This window comes from Haemorhous mexicanus, chromosome 16, assembly GCF_027477595.1.
Source record: "Haemorhous mexicanus isolate bHaeMex1 chromosome 16, bHaeMex1.pri, whole genome shotgun sequence".
Taxonomy (NCBI): Eukaryota; Metazoa; Chordata; class Aves; order Passeriformes; family Fringillidae; genus Haemorhous; species Haemorhous mexicanus.
Window position 1 is genome coordinate 2,770,012 of NC_082356.1, and position 4,821 is coordinate 2,774,832.

Here is a 4,821-nt window from a genome sequence, read left to right on the forward strand (position 1 = left end):
AGCAGCCGGCCCTCTGCCCCTCCAGACCCTGGCGCCAGCAGCTGCTGGCCGCGCCTCAGGGCTGTGCAGGCAGGGGAGGCTGGGGCTGGGCACAGGCAGTGCCCGGCCAAGGGGCTGAGCCCTCACCAACCCTTCCCTCCTGCCGCTCTCTCCAGCTGTCAGACGTGGAGGGCAGAGCAGCCGAGCACCTGCGCCGGGCCCTGCCCTACCTGCAGAGCCCACAGGAGTCCCTGCGAGTGGCGGCCATCAGGTTCATAGGTGAGCCACGAGCCCGGGCTCCCTCCCCAGCCCGCCACAGCTCGGCCCCAGCCCCGCCTGCTGCCACGGCAGCGCCACCCGGGCCCGGCGCCATCGAGCCCCGCCTGGCCACGGCGCTGCTGCCGCCCTCTCTCAGCCGTGCCCTGGGGCGGCAGCGTGAAGCAAAGGCTGGGCTGAGCCCTCCTGGGCCAGCAGGGCGTGTAGCCACAGTGCCGGCAGCAATGCTGGCAGGGAGCTGTGCCGCTGGGGCTGTGACAGGCTCTGTGTTCCCAGGGATGGCCGGGCGGAGCTTGATGGGGAAGTATCAAGAGCTGAAGCTTATCTACAGTGGTGAGTGAGGGCAGCAGGCTGGCAGCAGGGGCTTGCAAGGGGAAAGCTGCAAGCCCTGTCCCGTCTGTGGAGGGCTCTGCTCCTTGTGCGGACAAGGGCTGGCCTGGGTGGAGCACACTGAGATTTAAGGGCCATGTGGGGGATTCATGGCTGCTCTTTGGGCTCATCCCCTTGGACCCTGCTCCATCCTGGCCATGGCTAGTGCGGGCCGGGATGGCCCTGGCAGGGCGCTCTCCTCAGCTCCCTGCAGATGTGTCATCTGACCATGGCTCTGTTCCTCTCTGTTACAGCCCTGGAAGTAATGGCAAATGACATCAGCCCCTCTGTCAGCAGCCTGTCAATTCAAACTTGGCATATCCTCAGGGCATTAGACAGACCTCGATATTCCACCTTCAGGAATCTGCATGGTGAGCTCCGTGGGCCATGGAGGACAAGGCTTCGTCTGCTGGGGCTCAGCTGCCTGCGCTGCTGGAGCTCTGCACAGAGATGAGCCCAGAGGCTCTGTCTGCTGGGGCCACCTGAGCCAGCAGAGATTTTCAGTTTGTTCAAGACTGTTCTTTTCTTCTTTTTGTTTTTCTTTAGTATATAAATATAGGATGTGTTATAATAGACAGACACCCAGGATCTTTCTTTTGCTGCCAAGACCTGCAGGGCATTGAAGAAAAGGGGAAAAGGGTGCTTGTGCTCAGTGAGCTGCCCAGGTGTGCAGTGCTGCAGGAAAAATGGCCAGAAGCCTTTTGGCCTTTGGTGGTTCTGCTGAAGCCTTTGTGCTGCCAGCAGAACAGTTGGGCAGGGGTTGGAGCTGTGGGGATCCCTGCGAGAGCGGTGCCTGGAGATGGCCACAAGCCCTGTCCCAGGCAGGCACCGCTATCTGTGTCCTCCTGCCCGTGTGCTGCTCGCTGCGTTGCTGAGGGCTCCGAGGTGCCTCTGGATGGGGCTCCTCTGGAGCTGCTGTGGGGCTGCGGCGCTGCTGCCGGGCAGGTTGGCCGGGCTGGGGGAGACCCTGAGGGGCTGGGGCACTGGGAAGCCTTGAGCAATTGTGTGCCAGAGGCTACAAGCAGCCCCCTGGCAGCCGCCTTGTTCCTGGCACCCGGCTGCTCTGGCGCTTCCTCAGGGACCTCCTGGAATCAGGCATGGAACCCTGGTCCCGGCCTTTCAGGGCTGTGGGGCCAGGAGTTGTGGGGCTGGGCGTGTGCCCTCCCTGTGCTCGAGACTGGAGCCCCAGGCCCCTCAGCCTTAGGCATTGAGCTCCACTGCCTGCTTGCTGAGTCTTGTTCCTGTTGCTGTGGGGGAGGCTGAGCTCTGAGCTTTAGGTGCCGTTGAGCCAGAAGAACAGCAGCTTTGAGCCCAGAGGGGCCTCAGAAAGGCCTGGACAGGGCATTCCTGGCATTCCCAGGGCAGGGACACATGGTAGTGTGGCACCTTCAGGGTGCCACGCTGGCTTTGCACTGGGCCACCTCCCTGTGTGTGCAGGGCTGGCTCTTTGCTTTGCTGTGCTTGGCCTTTTGCCATCGTGCTCCTTTGGCTGCCTGCAGAGAGGGGCAGCCCTATAAGAAGGGGGAAAGGCCCTATCTCCAACATCTCAAAGGGGGAAATGGAGCTCTTCCGGCCCTCAGCCCACGCTGTAAGCAGAGCAGAGCCTTTCCCCCAGCTCTGATGGCTTTCTGCCTGCTGCTGGGCCCTGGCCACCATGACCCACTGCACTTGCTCTGAGTCACCTACAGGATGGCTGCTGCCTCTTGATTTGCTGACGGGATGTGAGGGTCACTGAGGGAAAGGTGGGTGTCCCAGTGCTGAGGGCACACGTGGGTCACTGAGCAGACTTGAGGCTTCCCCAGCAGGTTGCAGGTGCCTTATGTGTCACTGAAGGGAAGGCAGATGCCCCATGTGTGGCCGAGGTGTCATGAAGGTCTCTGAATGGCATGCAGATGCCCAGCATGCCACTGAGGGCACATGAGAGTCCCTGAGGGGAGGCGGGTGTCTGTCTTGTCCCTCAGCGTACAACGTCGGTGTTCCTGAGGGAACCCAAGCGTCCCTTGAAGGGGACACAGGCACGCCACGTGTCGCCGAGCGCACGTGCCGCTCGCTGAAGAGACGCCAGGGCCGCTGAGGGGACGTGGGCTCGCCCTGAGGGACACGGCAGGGCCGGGCCGGTCCCCGCTGCGCCGCCGCCGCCCGCTCCCCGCCGCAGGGAGCGTTTCCCGCCCAGGCGCGGGCGGCCCCGCCCCGCCGGTCCCCTCAGCCGCGGGCGGGAGCTCCAACCCGCTGTGGCCGCCCCTTGGGGCCAGGCGCCGGGCGGCCTTCCAGAAGCCGTGGGGGAGCTGCCCTGGGGCTGCCCTGCGCTCATACACACCGAGGAGGATGGGGCAGTGTTGTCTCAGGACTAGGGAGTGTTTCACTTTGAGAGGGGTAAAGCTGCAGTAGCTTAGAGCAAGAGAACTTCACAGCACAGGAATGCTGGAATTGCCTGGTGTCACCTGTAGGGCACGCAATGAACATTTGGGCTTTCAAGTTGAGGTAATCACTGGACTGTGAGAATAATGAAATTGGAGGTCATCTGTCGAGTACATGTAGTGGGTGGACATTTCAGCAGTAAGATTTGAGGTCATCTCTAGGGGACAAAATTACTTTTGAGGAGAAGTCTGAGTAATTTCTAGAGGACACATAGAGATCATTTTGTGACAAAACCTGAGGGAAATGTTAGGGCAAAGACAGAACATTTGGGGGGTAAAACCTCAGGTTCTCTGACTTCCCACTACCTCATCCCATGCCCCAGCAGGGGAGCTTTGCCCTCCCTGTCCCCAGCCAGCCCAGCCTGGGCACCTCGGGGGTGCCCCCACCCTCCTGCTGAGGCCCAGCCTCGAGGGCTTCTGCCGCAGGCCTGGGAGACGCTCTGGGGAAGCGCCAGAGCAGCCGGGTGCCAGGGACAAGGCGGCTGCCTGGGGGCTGCTTGTGGCCTCTGACACCCAATTGCTCAGGGCTTCCCACCGCCCTGGCTCCTCAGGGGCCTCCTGGTACTCTGACAATTGACAGAGGTGATTTAATGGACACACCACTGGAAATAATGTTCTTATTTTACTGTCAATAAGAAGGAACCACAGTGTAAGATGATACATTCAATAAAAATGTGCGCTCGGTTTTTGTGACAAGCAAAAACAAGCAAGATAGTGCACCTAAATAAGTACTATAAGAGAGAGAGAGAGCTATTTAGAAAGAATCATTACCAATTGCCTAAATTGTCTATCATCTTGCAGATCTGCACTTGCTGGGGAGCAGCATTTTACACCAAGGACCTGGGGAACCGTTCCCAGCAATTGGGAAAATCCTAGGTCATCCATTCACCCAGAGATGAGGTTTCCAAATTTGCCCTGAAAGTGGATCCAGCTTTTATAGGCCAAAAAGAGCAATTCAACGCGACTCAATTATATTTTTAGCCCAGAAACCCCTGCAGCTGATGGTATCCTTCACAGCCAGCAGGGACACAGCTAGGCCAAAGCCCAAACCTCTGCTGGGAGGGTTTCCCCTCAAATACCCTACAAACAAACCTCTATTCAAGTCAGTTGGGAAAGTTTCTTAAAATGATACATTTCTGGCACCTAACTACACAGGGTTATGTGAAAGTTTCTGAAGCAGCTGGTTTGGAGTCAAAGAGCCAGCAATAAGAGTCCTTGTCATTTATTTGTAGCTAAATCACACTTCGGAGGACTTGAAGGAGTTTGGAACGAGTTAGAGACCAGACCTCTGAATTTTTTAGCTGTTGCAATTTCTTTTTCTTCTACATAGACAGGAAGGATGAGTTTGGCTCACATCTCCACCACACGGCTCAGAATGTCACAAGACTCCTAGTTACAAGACCTTTTTAAGGATTTATTGGCCAATCAAACACTGCCAACAAAGATATTTATGTTTGTCTGGGTTTGAAAAGACAGGTGTCTGCTAAGGAATGCAGGAGCCTCCCCTGAAATGGAAAATGTGAACCCCCTCCCTCTGAATTGTTATAAGTTTGAAATTAAGGGGCTCTAAGGCAAAGATATGGGACAAGGAATAACTTCTTTAGTAGGAAGGAAAAAAAAAACCCAAAAAACAATGCAGTAATACAAAACAACACTGGCAGAGTCAGAATATGGTCTGACTCCCTTTGTGTCAGGGTGTTGGTAGTAATCCCATTAAATGGTGGCTGCAGTTCTCCTGGAGAGACAGGTGAGGTTCTGTTAAAGCAGTGATCCTGTAGAA

At 57.1% G+C, this 4,821-nt stretch overlaps 1 long non-coding RNA gene across 1 annotated transcript; it reads left to right on the forward strand.

Annotated features, from left to right (window-relative positions):
• The first annotated feature begins 291 nt into the window (after positions 1-291).
• LOC132334702 (uncharacterized) lies at positions 292-1,203 on the forward strand. The gene is made up of 2 exons (XR_009488442.1): positions 292-588; positions 879-1,203. It is a non-coding gene; the product is annotated as an uncharacterized LOC132334702 (long non-coding RNA).
• Positions 1,204-4,821: the final 3,618 nt, after the last annotated feature.